The following is a 16,248-nucleotide window of genomic DNA, read 5'->3' as shown; positions in this document are numbered from 1 at the left end:
AGCCCAGCCTCCCACTCTGAGCAGGATCAGCCCATTTGCCATCTGCCTTTGCCTTTCCCTAGTTCTGCTCCTTCACAGCTGACCCTGTGGAGCAGATTGTCTCACAGCAGATGCCGCTGGGTCCCTGCAGTGGCGTATCCCAGTCCATGCCACTGCTTTCTTCTCTGGACAGCAAGAACCAGTGCTAGGCTGCGGGGCGGCATGTCATGCAGGGGGGTAAGGGATGCCTTCAACAACTGCCTTGAGTGCTTTGCTGTGAGCATGACCTGAAGCCGCTTTGCAAAATCCCTGCAGTTTTCAACAGTGAGGGTCATACAGTCTTAAAAATGGAGAATATTATTTTATTCCTATATTTATATATCAGATATAAAATTACTGAATATGGCACAATCTAGTGTCCATACTGATTCAATCTGAATGTACATATGTTTACATACAGCATGCTGCATGTTTGTAGAAACACTATTTTCATAAGGCTGCCCACAGAGGTCAGTAGGGGGACCAAGAGATGGGACAAGCAAACGGGAAGCAAAAGGCAACCCTTTATTTGGATGTGGGTCTGACAGAGGGCTTGGCTCTGCATTAGTAATGGTGAACTGCCGCTACAGGAACCTGTTTTGTTACTAAGACACATTACAAGTCAGCAGACAACCACATTTTCTGACTCATCAGCTGATACTAATTAATGACTTGGGAGCACACCAAATACTTCCATTGTCCTTCCTTCCTTGAAAGGCTGTCGTTGTCTCTCTCCCCCTCCCTCAGCTTTAGAAAAAAAATCACATTGACAAAGTTATACATTTTAAATATGGGGAATGACTGAAATAGCTCACCCCTGTATTCCTTGTAGAGCAGTGCCTTGTTCTCCCTGAAAAAAGGTGCAAAACCCCCAGAGGGCAGAGCTATTAAGAAACATTAAAAAATAACACGATCATTTTTCCCCCTTTTTCTCATGAAAATCAGCTTTATACTTGAACAAAACTTCACGTGACAAAATAAATGCCTCTCTCTATGGACTGTTGCAGCTCCCTGCCCACAAGACCAGTAATTCTGAGCAGCAGGATTTCAGGTCTTCATTTCCCTCAAACAAAAGAATGAAGCAACACCACTGAACTAGCAACTGCAAAAACGCAGCATTACCTTCCTTCAAAGAGGGTAGCCATGGTCCCTCACCTTCCTGGGGTTTGGCCATCTTTGTTTTTGCTACATCTGCATCCCTCACTGGGGCCAGCATCAGTTAAAACCCAGCTCCTGAGAGTCAGGTTTCCAAGCTGACTCCCAACACCTCCATTTCTATGTCCTAGCAAAGAGGGCCACTAGTCTTACCTATTTCTAGGATCCTTTATCTTTTACTGTAATGTCCAGTTTCTGATTTAAATAATCTGCATTGATATTAAACTAATTTTTCCCCAATTCCCTGTAAATATTAATCCTTGGAGGATCATATTTAGACAAAAAGTAAATAGCTTCCTTTATATAATTTTGTTTGAACAGAACAACTGCCACCAAGATATCATGAAGTCTCCACGCTATCATGAATAGTGGTTTCATACTCTTCTGTCACTGGGGGGTAATTAAAAGATCCTTTTTTGTCTTCAGCATTACTGGATAAATAGACCCTCCTTGCGAATTATCTCAGCCTCCCTCAACACAAACACACAGACCAAATCCATGTTTCTGAATTCTGTATGTTTTTAACAGATATAACCCCCTTGGTAACAGTAGCCACGTCTTTATGGACACAGATGCTCAACCATGATTTTACTTTGATTCTTATACTCCTATTCTGATTTGTGAAGCACCAAAGAGCATTCAATGCACTTTCCAAGATTCACAAAGCACGTTTTAGTGAGTGGTAGTCCTGAGGAAATAATCCCACCTTCATCATGTTTACATCTAACTCCAAATGAAATAATTAACAAGTCTTAGGAAGCCAAGCTGAACAAAAGGGGCTGCAATACTTACCTCCTGCAAGCACCCTCAAAGTAAATGACAGCATCCCCAGCAGGAAGTTTGATAAGAGCAGCTTTAGTGACTTGTAGGCTTGTAAAACAAAGTCCTGTGAAGTCATACCTCAAAAATATATTCAGTAATACTCTTATTTTTTTATCTGTAGGGGTTTCTCAAAATGGGCTTTCTTGGAATGGTGTTTTTGTTTGCTCCTGCAATTCTTCCTGCTTTCATATTTCAGTGGCTGGAGCATACAAAAACCAGTTATGCAGTTATGGGCCTGGCCGTCCTGACATTCCTTTCTTCCCCCAAATTCAAGGGGCAGAATACATGATGCTTTGGACTAATGATTCATACACATTCAACCTCGAAGCAGGTCTTATCATGGCATTATGCAGATTATAAAAGCAGTCGGTGTAAAGCTGCCTGCCATAACAGGGACACTGAAAGGGCTGCTGACTGCCCAGGACCAGAAGCAGGGAGGCCAGCTGGAAGACAGGCTGAGAATGAAATCACACCTCCCTAAGTTTCATGAATTAAATTAATTAATGTATTAAATGAATTTCATTCCGTTTCAGAATAGCTTCTCGTGCAGAGCTCAGAATTTAAAAGTTGGTAAATTACAGAATGAACACAGGAAGTTATTATTTTATCCCTTATTCTTGTTAATTCTGTGGTGCAGCCTTGCTCATCCAAAGTTTAGCATTAATTTAGTCTCAAAAATTAAAAAATATTGAAGTGCTTATGAATTTATAAGAGCACAGAGTTGTCTTATCTATTTTATTTTAAGTTCCCAAAGTGTCAGTCATATTGGAGGAATGAGCATGTGATGAAAACCTCCAAGTTATTATCTGCCTTCCTTGCAGGATGGCCATGGCTTGTCCTCTTTCTCACTTGCTGACCTGTAGTGGGGAGTGCTGCTTTGAAATACAGCTGTGGACATGAGGCACCTTTTATGAAAAGGGAAGAAAAAAAAGAAACAAAAATAGGGAAAGAGAAGTAACACCAAAGCCACGTCTGCCTTCACATAACAGGACTGAGGAATCCAGACTGGATTGGCTACTGACCTTACAAAACCAAACTGATTTGTCTTCCTGACAGAAGAATCAGTCTTAGCCCCTACATGTCTGTAGATCAAATTTGCCTCAAATTCTGATTTTAGGGTGTGTGTGTTTTGAACACCTGAGTTTTTAGGCTTCTCAGAGGAACGGAAATGCAAGTCTGAGCCAAGGTTTTGGAGTGATTTCTAAAACAAGTGTGAAAAAAGGGTCTGAAAATTTCTCATTTGTCTGTGCTTCCTGATGCCTCAAATTATTGTTATTTAAACACAGAAGGTTTGTATTAACCACATGTTTGCGCATGGTAAATCCAAAAACAGAGTTTGATTTTAATAATGGAGCTGACAGCACGGAAACACTGAATGTAAAACCTGTAAACAGCAAATCCTTTTGTGTGTGCCTTCAAAGTCCAGACAGTAATCTGTACGGATTGCATTGGATTTTCTCCTCTACTTCCTTTATTTTTGTTGAAAAAAATGCAAAGTTAGCTGGTCAAAAAAGTGTGTGTGCCCCATCCAAATTCGTAGAGGAAATGTGTTGATTTTAGTTCAGTGCCCCAATTATAACCCAACCTGATCTGGGTTATCCATCTGTGTCAGCACATATCAGACTGCTTAAGAATGGAAACCAGAAGAGCTTCTGAATGCTCTGCAAGACAAGCAGAAAAGTGAGTTGTACAAGTCATTCAAACAAACATCTTAAGCCAGCCAGACACCTTGAACTAACCCTAACAAAAATTTCCATTTCTCAGATTTTATGTGCAGCTTTTGACAACGCTATCTCTTTAAACACAGCTTCTTTTTTATTATTGCTTTAGCATAGGCATATAATAAATTCATAAATGAATGGTGATATAAATGCTATGTATTATGTGTCCACATGACATGGCCTTATCACCTTTGGGTAATATCAACAATAATAAATTATTAAAATATCATTGTTATAAACGGTGACAATGGTGTACTAAAATCAGTCAAGGGTCTAACCCAGAAATCCCTCAAAGAAAAAAAATTTAGGTGTGGCAAGAAGTAGAACAGCTGAGCTCAGATACTTGCCCTGAGCTTCCTCCCCCAGAAAGCAAATGTAAAATATTCATCCTTTAGCTCAGTAGCTTTTAACATCCACCTGGGATGGACTTTACAGCATACAAGACCAGGCAAAAAAACAGGTTAGAGAGATGCATTTCAGCAAGCACCACATTTAAGCAAGGTGTCGTATCATGTCAAAAACTGCCAGCAGACCCTAATGGCAGGTGAGCAAGCCGAGCTTCACTGCGAGGTAGCTCTGCTGCATGCCAGCAGACCCCTGCAGCTGTGGGGCTGTCTCAGCACACCCCTTGCAGTGCCTGCAGGACTGGTGCTCCAGTGGGCAAAACAGCATCCAGCACAGCTACTACTATCATCCCCTCTGGCTCCTTTTAGCTCTTCTCTCTCCTGATGCCACCCCACTTTCAGATCACTGCAGTACCCAATACCAGTCTGGATCCTGCAGCTTTTGAAAGCTGCATTGAACTTCCAGCGCTGTAACAATGTGGCTACTGGAAGAGAGTTAAAGGCTTTGAAAAATTAAAATCTCACACAAATTAGTAATGAAAGATTTAATTTTTAAATTATGTATTCCTGAACACACATCTGCAGTATACAAGTACAATAAAGTATGGTTATAGATGATATGGGTCTCAACCAGTTGTTTTTTTCAATCCCTACTTTACAAGCCCTTAGTAAAAGGCCTCACCTTTTTTAAAAATTGTGGGATTTTGGCTGAAATTCCCTCAGGACACAGAAGCAGATTCAAAATCTAATAATTTATTTTCATAATTGCCTGCTATGTTATGGAGTGCTCCTATGAAGCTTTGGATATTGCAGCCCGTTTGTGAAACAAGTCCTTACCCATTATCTGGCAGCAGTGTTTATGCACACAGAGCTAAAGATCAGCCAAAATTTCATTACAGGAAATCGAAAACACTGGAAGATGAATGCAAAAAGCATTTGTTAGAAATTAAGGATACTGAAACAAAACCTTTTTCCTATATTGAATTAGGAACAGAATATGTTACAAGATTGAAAGGCAGAGCTAGAATAGATGACGGAGATAATTTGGTTTGACATTTTGCAGAATGTGGACCTCAGACTTCCATGTTAACCCATATTGGAACCAGAGCATCTCTTTCAGCGGAAAAAAATGCAATCTACAGTAGTTATTAATTCCATTAATTGTTAATTACTCTTTTTGTTAGACATTTGCACCTTATTTTTATTCTGAAGTGTTTCTGTCTTCATCTCTTCTTGATGGATGATGCTATATATTTGTCTGATAGGCTGAAGAATTGTCTGCTAATAAATTTTTGTTTGCTCTGTAGATATTCACAGACTCCTCTCCTTGAGGCTTCCTGATGTTTTCCAATTTTTTTGTCATCCTGGTAGTTCTTACTTGAATCCCCTCCAATTTTTCAATATCCTTTTTGAATTGCTGACACCAGAAATGGACTCATTTGGCCAATGTGCTGCTGCCAAACATGGAGGTAATATATCTCACTTACTCCCACTCAATATTCCCCTGCCTTTAATCACTTGGCAGGAGGGCTGGGTTAGCAGCTGATGTTCAGCACGGCCTCCAGCTCTTTTCCAGTCTGCACCAGTTTCCTGGGAGGAAGCACTGCCCTTACCCCAGAAGGATGCTCTGCACCCCATCTCCTTGGGTGTCTGGATTTGAGCTTGGCTGCATTAAGTGCATGTTTTTTAACAGCAGCCAGACTATCAGGTGATGCAGTCTGCTGTGTGCCACTGTCCTACCTGTGCCTCATTTGCCATTTCTCCTATCTGTACACCACTAGCAACCTTCAGGAAGATGACAATATTTCATGTTCCTTCAAAGCAAGGGACCATATTTCTGTCACAGGCACAAGCACAGGCTCTTTGTTCAGGGATCTCTTCTCTCCCAAATTCTCTTCTGTCTAACTGCAGGTCCATTGCCACTGAACTATATACTATGAGCAAATGGTAGTAAAATGGTTTAGTTCTGCAAAGGATCGATTCTAGTTAATGAGAATGTGATTAAACAATCACAAAGGAATGTCTAGCAATCACTGGCCAGGAAGTTAAAGCATAAAAACACTGCATCACTTTGCTCCTCAGGGCATCTTGACCATTTATTGACATTTCATGGGAACACAGTGTTACAGCCCCCCCAATGTGAAGGCAGCAATGAACCTGTCTATGCTTACTAATAAATTCTTTATTCTGGTTACTTCTTATCCTTCTGGCACTCTTCTGTGAGCTTTATAATTGTGACTTTCCAAGCCGCAAAGACCAGTTTAAAACTTGTAATTTGCCTCTAATGCTGTAATTGCACTTATGTATGCCTGCTCACTGCAAACCTGCAAAACATCTCCATGTTGGCACCAAACTGCAATAACCTGCCAAATCCCACCAGAGATCCCCCAGTCAGCCTGCACCTCACATACTGCCCACCACATCACCACCCAGCCCTCCTGTAACAGAGCCCATACAGCAGGCATGGACAAAACCCAAAGGGGGACTGTCACCTTTTCCAGCTGGGACCCAGAGCCAGCTCACCCTGTGCCTTCTCGCAGCCATGCTGCTGCCACCTGAGCCTTGTGCTGGGTTCCAGAAGCTGGGATGCCTGGAGATTGCTGTCCTGCTGCCCTTCCAGCTGGATACAGGAGAAGTCTTATGGAGCTGGATGAACCTAGTGGGCTGTGGCTTTCAGTACAGTCAGTGAAAATAACTCAATCGCAGTGATAAGAAAAGCACGATTTGCTGTGGCATGCCAAAAGGGAGTCCCTGCTGAAGCTTGCCTGGTGCTTACAGACAGGACATAGCACTCACAGCAGCATGGGCAGGACAGAGAAGCTGGCAGGGCCTTGTTCCCAAGGCCTGCATTGGAAACACACAGGAAGGCTTGCTCCATGCTGCCGTGGCCATGAGCAGTGCAGATGGCAGCTCCATCAGCCCAGTCGAGAAGCTGCGCCCAGATTCAATTATTTCTTTTTCTGTTTGGCTGACCGACAGCGAGCAGAAGGGCTGCTTAGTGTTAGGGGCAATTTGTTTCATATATTTAGGTAGCAGTGGTGCACTGCACCCCTGTGAGCCGCTGTGAGCCGCTGTGGTGCCTTTGCTCTCTCTCCCCTTCCTACCCCCTATGCACACACATGCATGGCACCTGACATCACTCAGGTGAGTTGCTGTATGGCAAGATTTTTCCAGCTGGTGCTGTTTTAAAAGCGTTAACTGATCCTATTAACTGTCTTCGGAGAAGCCCACCTTGCAACTCTGATGAGATCATGACATCCTCGATGCCTCTGGAGGGCAGACATCTCATTATGGGACAACTAATGGAGCAAAAGGCTTTTCTTCTTCGCACATGCAGACAAAATCCATATCCCTGGGGCCCACTCCTGCCCCGGCCCCAACACATCATTTTATACTGGATTTTAAACTACTGATTCTTGGGGAAAAAAACATGTCTGGTTTCAAGCTCCAGTGGAAACCTGTCCAGCACAGCCCCCAGAGGCAATGCTCATAGGAAGCCCTGGTCCACTGCGGTACCAGTGCTGAGCATGATACACGAGCAGGCTCCAGAGGTGGACCCAAAGCTCTGCAGCCACGACGGTGAAGCAGCCATGCCCCTGTGCAGCCTAGGGAAGTAGAGCAAGATGCAGTTGCTGGGCTATTGCTCCAATCTGGCAAGAAAGAAGGAACAGTAATTTGTCTCAAGACAGGCAGTGGATTTACACAGCCTGCGTGGCTCTGCACAGCCTGTCCATGGTCTTGGCCCACCCCAGTGGCGGCTGACTGTGGGTGGTCCAGAGGTCTGTTTCATTGGCAGGACCAAGACTAAGGCCATCTCCAGCTGATCCCAAGATGAGGCGGGAGGGTGAAGTGGCATAAATGCAACTTACAGTCTTCTCCATGGACACCTGAACCCAAGCAGGGCTTGGCTGGGCTTCAGGAGCCTACAGCTACAGAAGCCAGTGGTGCTGAGGTTCATCTGTGGGAGCTTTCAGAAACCAAAACATTTGTACTTTCCTCACATTTCTGATCCTGCTTGGTCTGTGTCCATACAGTGACACAGAATGGCAGTAACGTGCGAACCAGGATTCACAGCTGCATGTGACAGATCCCATGAAAAAAGAAGAAAAAAAAAAAAAAAAAAAAAGAAAAATCAGCTGAACAGGGTGCAGTGGGCATGAAGTCCATTACATAAAACAGGGCTGAGCAAAATACTTGAGCACATGCTACTGGTAGCAGCCCTGGTGAGGATGGAGGAGACCAGTGCATCAGCTGAGCCTGTCTGTAACTTTCAAGCACCACGTCTTATGCTTCATATTCCCCACAGAGATGAGTTAATAAGTACACAAGCTCTCTTGATCTTTTTGCCTACCCAGTTTGATTCATGTACAGTTCCACCTTTCATCATTTTTGCTGCCATCTCTGTGAATCCAACAACTGAATTATTAATATTTAAAGCATTTGGGTAGCTGCAAAACTGCATTATAAAGCAGATTAATTCTTACTCAAGTGATACTGATGCAATACTACAAGGCTCCTTCATCATAAGCTCTGAGATCAATGCCCAGGGAGTCCTGGACAAGAAGGGCTGCTCTGGTTAGTGACAGTTTGAAGGATGCCAGGGAGCCACTAGTTATTTTTGTTCTCACAAGGTGAATGCATTGCTCTACATGTACAGTAGTTTTTAACTGCTGGCCTGCACGTGCTAAAGAGTCACAGACACTCCCAATAAGCCTCTGTTCAAAACCTGAAAAGGCCAAGAAGTGTTTTAATGTAATTATTCTCTGCTTTTAAAAAAGCACACAGAAGAAAGCAGACTGCTTACTTCCATTCTCCCCTTCCATCTCTACTCAGCTCCTTTCTTGGCTGGGAAGAGGTTTAACACCCTGCGATCTTAATTAAGGGAGGCTGAACAGCAGATTGAACCAGATGAAAGCAACTGAAATACTACTAGAGCTGCAGCATTTTTCTGTTCTTATATTTTTTTGCACTCTTTCTCCTTTGCTGCTGTCATTTATTAAAAGCCTGTATTGATTTTAGTTATCTGTCCCTCTGCGTGCTCTCCCCCCGGCCGTTCAGATGCTTACAAGAATTTAAACAGACTTTCAGAAATGGTGCTCCCAGTTCTGAAGGTTGTTTAAAAGGACACCGTCAAGACATTTTTCTCTGTTTTTATTTTAAAAGCTTGCTCTCTTAAAATCTGAAGATATTTTATTTTTATGGGATTGGTGTTTAGCCAAGCATAGGTCAGATTCAGATTTCACTTATTACCTGGGCTATTACTGAACTAATATTTTTCCTTCATTAGAAAATGGCTACCAATATAAACATTCCTTCATACTGTAACATAATAAACTCAGGTCTTCTGCAGAAAAAAAAAAAAAAAAAAAAAAAAAAAGGCTGTGGCATTAGTTTTCTGGTTTATGCAGTTACAGGAATTGGTGGGAGTCTCTTTTTTATTATTCCTTTTATACCAAGATGCATGAGGAGAAAGAAGAAATCATCAGCAAAGTCAAGTTTTTGTTTCCTGTACTTAATTAAATAAACCTACTTTTTTTTCTGTGAATATTTGTTTGGAAATTGTACTGTCTAACAGATCCTAACTGCAAGCTACCTTCTCGTTCTTCACTGTAGATGAAGTTTGAAAATTGTTCTCGGGGGGGAAAAAAAAATAAAAATCAAGTATTATCTTTGACACAGCCATGCTGAATGATACATCTTTCTCTTTCTTATTTGTTTTTGTTTTGCTACCAGGGTAATCTTGCCCACAAAGAATGGTTCCTGACCAAGAGAAGCATATGGTAATGAAATAAGAGCCATCAATGGCTACAGCAGAGTAGAAAGAAGTTTAGAGGGAGATAACTAGCTTAATAGGTTTTACACAACTGAATGGTGTGTGAAGGAAATGAAATTGGACTACAAAGCTTGCAGTGTGTGACCCCATTATTCAAGTTTATCTACAACAAACAAGACCAACTCCCCTCTTCTCTGTTCTCATCATATATTTCCACAGCATCCTATTTATTTCCTCAATGATCCAGTTGCTACTGTACATCTCAGTTCTTCTGTTGGGTCCTAAAATACTCAACAAAATAGTTGTAGCATCGTTTCTTCTCTCTCCTCTCCTTTTCCTTACTGAAATTTCTCTCTCCGTTTCCACAGTGCATTCACCAATGCAGCCCAACAGCATGTAACAGAGATTTTAACACTCTGGTCACGGATGCTTTCTCCTTTGTCTCATGCTTCGAGAGCACTGTGCTGCTGTGGGTCGAGAAGCGAGGTCAGGCACTGCTGACATGATTTGGAAGTATTTAATCCCTTTACTGATGCCATTTGTACAATGATGGAGTCCCAACAGCGGGAGAAAAGAGCTGTGCACACTGCAGAGTTGACCCGCACCCATGGGCTGTGGCTCAGCTGTGCAGCACAGCTACGCTCCTTGGCATAGGATCACGAGGGGGACACAGGCACTGCCACTGTGGTCCCCAGGGTGCCAGTGAGGATGGAGATCCCTAGCCCTCCCCCTCCATTCTTGTTTCAACATAGGAAACTCCAGGCTCCCTCCCAAAGAGGATAAAGTAGCCAACTTTCAGGGGTCTCCCATGTTTCCCAAGATGGCAAAAGGGAGGAAACAATTTTCTCTGAGAGTCACTAAGCTACATCCTCTGCCAGCCTTATGCTGGGGACATTGCTTCCACCCATACAGGTGGGCTGTTTCTACCCTTCGAGGCATAGGGGACCAATCACACACACTGTGCTTGATCCTATTCAGAGTAATATAAATATCTCATTAAGGTAGTAATGGGTTTGTACAGCGGTCCTGCCCTGCTTTCAGAAGAGAGAAGAAAGATAGCACAAGTATCATAAGCATAGATTTAAGCAAAGTGTATGATGATGGACTTTGGAGCTAGCCGGTACTTTTCTTTGTGACTCAAAAGATCTAAAGAGCAAACAAAATATAACACCCTGAGCCCACTGACTGTGGGCCATCAATCAGGCTCAGGAAAATTAAGGGCTCTCCTTGCAGATAGCTGACTTGGAATTGCTACCAGAGGAAAAACTGGTAACAAATAGTATTTGAGGTGTTTGTGCTCTGGTCATCAGGCCTGTTGATTAAGAAGCTGTTATTAGTTACACACTGTCACCCCTCCAAAAACACAAAATGCTTCAAAAGTGGCTGCTCTGCTGAGCGGTGAATTGCTGCATGCACATATGTTGAAGGGTAGCTTCTCCAGGCAGAAACATGCCTTGGGCAGAGAAACCCTGCTTTTTGCTGTGAACATTAACTAATGCAAGTGCCTGTGTCTGGACCAGCAATTAACCCCTCTGTCCCCCCTGTCCGTCCCCCCCCAAGGAATGAACTTAAAGTGTTCACTGCTCATAATCATGCAGGAACTGTCCCAGAGAACTTTGTGTGATTTGTAATTTTCAGACATGAAATGCGTTCCTCAGGCAGAAACAGAAAGTAAAAGAAAATCTGACCTAATAAAGCTGTAAAGAAACCTGGAGGTATTTTGGATGAAGCCACAATTTTGGTGTTGGCCAAGAATCATGAACATGAATTATACAGCAAGTAGTTGCGGATCCACTCAGCTGCTCATCCTAGAAAAAGAAATCATAGTCAAGTCAGTAAAAGAAACTGGTTGAGAGAAAGGAAGAACCACAACAATTTTAACTAGCACTGGTTGGCAGGTTAGTTTGCTCATGGAATGCTTCAAAGAGCCATCGAGTGTCCATCTCTGCATTTCTCCCTCCCACTGATGAGGTTATTTAAAGTACTGTTACTTTTATGCCTGCTACTAAATCTTAAGGCACAAAGAGCACCATTGGGATGCTAACATTTGAGCACAAATAAAGTGGTGAAGTTTTCTTTAAGGATTTCACTTAGACACTGAGTGGGGGATGCTTTCATACAAATACCACTCCTTCATATAAAGAACTTGTTGGTATCTCCTTGCTGCTGCAGTTTGGTACTAAAGCACTGTCATTGCAGAGAGCATCTTTGAAGTTATCCTTTTAAAGGGAACTGACTGGGAAGACTAGATAAAATGTGTTCTGCAGAGAAATCAACATGATTGTTGCAGCTCCTGCTTTTATAGACATCGATTATTTCCTTTTTGAACTTTACTTCAGTAACAGGCCTTCTTACCTCACAGACTGAAATAACCACAAAGATAATCTGAAATCACTTCTGTGCAACTGAGAGACACTAAATTCCCTTCTAGTGGCTAGAGCAACCTTATTCTAAATACTATGAAATTAAAGGTCATCAAGTGTCTCAACAGTGGTATTTTACACCCAGCATGTTCTTTTCTCAAGTGCCCAAGAACAACAACAAAAAACATATAATGAAAAAAAATTGTTAAGACAAAATAAAAATTTTACAGAATTTCACATCTATGTTCATTTCCACATACTATCAAGGTAAAGTCTAGCAGACATGGAGATGAGGGATGTTTGGGACAATAAGATTCAAGATAATTGAGTTGCCTCCAGGTCTGATACAGACTTCCTGCTTAAAATGATCTTGTACCATTGAGTGACATTTTCCTATCCGTGAAAAGGAGACAATACTTATTCCTCTACTTGTCCCAGTCCCAAAGAGTTTATAACTTTTATTGGGCAGACAGTCTCTTACACTGTTACATTCTTACAATGCCAAGAACCTGGGGGTCTTCCAAGACTGGGAACTCACAGACATTAAGCTAACATAAATAAGAGATTACTGCAATGACTAACTTGCTATTGATTCAGCTGAAAGATTACTTAGGCTAGTATAAAGCAGCTATTCTGTTGGCTGTTCTGAAGTATTATGTGTTTCTTAGATGTTAATGTTAACAGTTGTCCTAGTCTACAGTATGCCTGAATGACATAAGTGTTATTCAGTTCAATTCTTATTAAGCACCTGAAAGTCAGTTGAGAAAATCTTTTCATTTTCTCACTTACTTTTGCAAGATGTTTGCCTGGAGTTAACCCCAAATTAAGCCAACAAGGGGTTTGCAAGTGAAAAGATACCACCAGGTGTTGATAGCTTCTAATACATGATGTCTTCCAGAAAAAGCTTGAAGCCTCATTTCCACCTTAGGCAGAGCTGCAAGAGCCAGCTGGAACTGTAACCAAAACCAGGGTGGGTCAGAGACAGATGGAAAATTACAGATTACTTAAAAGGAAACAAAGGCAACATGTAAAATCTTGAGATGCCTTAGAAACATAGATGCTCAATTAACCACTGCAGAGGTAGCACTGAAAAGCAGTTTCCTTGAACAACAAACCCCACCCATTTACTCCTGTGAGGAAATGTAATCAGACATTTTTCTCACTTCTGTGAGACATTATCTCTTAGAAGTTTTTGAACTGCAGCAATGTATAAAGTAAAAGATGAGAAAATAATATGTAATTTTTTTGTAGTATTGAAACCAAAAACCTTCAGAGCTCTTTTAGAAGGGATGACCTCCTTGTGGTTTCGGTCAGTTCCAGTGAACACTGAGGAGGAGGAACTTTCTGCATCCTTCTTTGTTCTCTAGCACGAAGCAGTACAAGCAGATGATACACCCACAGAGGTGCACATTTATAATTTTGGATCCATTCGCCATCTTCCTGCTAGGCCATTTACTCCATGTCTGCACCCATTTCAGCAAATGGAGTTTTGTGCAGTGGCTGACTGCTATAAGCAGAGTAGAGAGGGTCAAACGGCCAGGCTGGGACTTTAGGGACATTCCTAGTGGGTGACTTTGAAGAGGATTCTGGCTACTTTTTTTCTACTAAAGGAAATGGGTTCACAGGGTGAATTTGAGTGTCACCCATCCTCTCTAAGAGAAAATGAAGAGACTGTCCTCATCAGTTGGCTTTTGTGGATACTCTGCTGGTATTACGTTTGCTGCAAGGGTGGCTTTTATGAAGAAATTGGGACAGAAGAAACTGCAGCTCAGGTGCTGACTGCTGCACATTTTTATCTGTGGATAAACCTGACACAAATGCTTCTCCATGTGCTTAGTGAGGGAAAGCTCCTGACGGGCACGGGGAGGCTGTGAAGGTGGGACCCATCCTGCCCAGCTCCCAGCATGGCTGACCACTGTGCCTGCATCAGGGCATCCTTAGGCATGGGCACAGGGAGCAAGGAGGAACCCAGCCAGGTTTTCTGGTAGAAATCTGCCTGTGTTTCACCAGAAATGAAGTTTCCTGAAAGACATTTTTATTTCCACAAACCGGTACACTCTGATCTGAAAGAAAGACGAAGCTTTTTCAGAACATTTTGTCTCTGAATGGCTTCTGAAATTTAGGGCTTTTAGTTCTGGTAAGCAGATACTGTTTTGGCTAGCTCAGGAGACTGTTCTGTAACTTCATCTTTGCTACTGAACTAGATGTTCCCTGAGTGGGAGGAACTGATATCTGAATTTCAAAGCAGTTGATAGTCTTACTTGCACTTTTGCAATATTTGGAAAATTGTAATTAACCAGCTTAGCTAATTTACGTTTTTAATATTTAAATGTTGCTTGTTACACAGAAGCTGATTGCTGTAGTAGCTTCATTCTGAAAGCTCATTAGAACTGCTAAAAGGTTTAAATACACACAGCTGAAGAAATACATGCATTTTTATAAGGCAGGTATTATGGCAATACTTTGAATTTCATTGGCCTGAACAAGTACACCAGCCTTCTGCAGGATTTTTTAATCAAGCTCATTTGCATTTGCTTGGAAAGGTACATTGCTCTTTTTCTGAGCTAAATACTTAAATGACATTAGCTAGCAGGATTTTTACGTTTATGTTTTTCGCTGTCATTAATCTTCTATTATGACAGAGCGAAGGAAAATGAGACAGAGTCTCTTTCATGCTGTGTGTGATTCACGCAGGATGTAGATAACACATGGACAGGAGGAGCGAGACTGGCATCTGCAATTTTCTTTTAAAACATACCAATATTATTTAAGTACATTATCTCTTTACTTAAGGATGTATGCTTCTTTTCCTGAGCTGGGATGCAAGAAATTCCTGTGGGATGAGAAGACCAAGTATAACCTGTTCATTGGAGAAGGTAATGCAGATGAAAGGGTAAAAAGGGGCAACCAGAGAGGAAGGATGTGGCAGGAACATGCTGCTTCTGTCGGTTGACGTGGCGGGACCTGGCACAGAGCACAGGGACAAGACAGAGAGAGGTCTGGGACAAATCAGCCTCTTGCTATTTTCAATCTTGTATTGCAGCCCCATCCCAGCCAAACCAGGGGGTCGGATCACCCTGTTGATGGGGCTGCTTTGCTTTTTAAACTCTTTTTACCAGCACGTGTGATAAAACATGCACATTTTCCTCCTTTTTTTCTTACCCCTCTGCCATATTTTCCCCTTTTGTAGTTATTCTTCCTGCTCTAGTAGCTCCCTTTTCCTAAAATGTAACTGATTCCTGTCCATAAATACCACACAAATGTGCAGAGTGCCAGATTATGATTAGGAAACCATCAGTGGGCACATCTGAATGTGTAAATACCCCTTTGTTGTTAGGGCTTTTCTGTTTGTTCAGCTATTTGGGAAGAACACCCCAGAAGCCAAAAACTGTATATATATATATACATGTAGAATTCTCCAGTCAGCAGATCTTATAAATGAACTGGCATTACCCCACCAGCATAAACCACGGCATGCTTAGTTCAGCATGCTGAAGTGCAGGGGAAGCCTTGCTTTTCTGGTAAGTGGTAGAAACCTGAGCCACACCTTTTTGCAGGCAGGTGCTCTCTTCTACCTGGTTTACTTGGGAGCTTGGCTTTCCTCAGCTCAATCCAAAGGAGAGAGACCATCATCAGACCCCCAGCTGACAACACCTGGGAGGAACACAAACTGGAGCTAGAAAGCAGTTGGCCTCTCTCACCTTCCAGTCCCCCAACAAGAAGGACAGAGTCCCCAGGGGGCAAGCAGCTATACCATGACATTGCTGCTTGGCTTCCGCACCTGGGAGTCTCCAGTTTCACAGCTCCTTTGGATCAGGAGGATACAAAAGCTTTCAGTCCCTATGGTACAGCTAAAGGGCTCATTTCTCAGGCTCCTCATGCCTCTTGATTTCCTCTCACTGGCTTGGAAGAGATGAAAACTACAACTCAACATTTCCTACAAAACACAGGGGGGCTCCACACCGCCCTGCAGCTTGCACTGGCTGTACAAGCCGGGTGCGGCCAAGTGAGCCGAAGGCACAAACGCTGCATCCTCGCTGAGGATGGCAGCC

General features: G+C 42.5%; 1 long non-coding RNA gene across 2 annotated transcripts in view; it reads right to left on the bottom strand.

Moving 5' to 3' along the window:
- Positions 1-16,248, bottom strand: part of LOC141958648 (uncharacterized) — a 124,660-nt gene that overhangs the window by 8,284 nt on the left and 100,128 nt on the right. The window contains exons 3-6 of one of the 2 annotated variants that reach the window (XR_012633298.1): positions 12,986-13,149; positions 11,522-11,641; positions 4,898-4,972; positions 3,320-3,656 (exon numbers count right to left, since the gene is read on the bottom strand). This is a non-coding gene — a long non-coding RNA (uncharacterized LOC141958648). Of the gene's footprint in view, positions 1-3,319; positions 3,657-4,897; positions 4,973-11,521; positions 11,642-12,985; positions 13,150-16,248 lie in introns of those variants that run through there. The other variant, XR_012633299.1, reaches the window with a different exon arrangement.

The sequence above is a fragment of the Athene noctua genome, chromosome 3 (genome assembly GCF_965140245.1).
Source record: "Athene noctua chromosome 3, bAthNoc1.hap1.1, whole genome shotgun sequence".
Lineage (NCBI taxonomy): Eukaryota > Metazoa > Chordata > Aves > Strigiformes > Strigidae > Athene > Athene noctua.
Note: the sequence above shows the minus strand (reverse complement) of the source record. Positions and strands in the feature narration are given on the sequence as shown.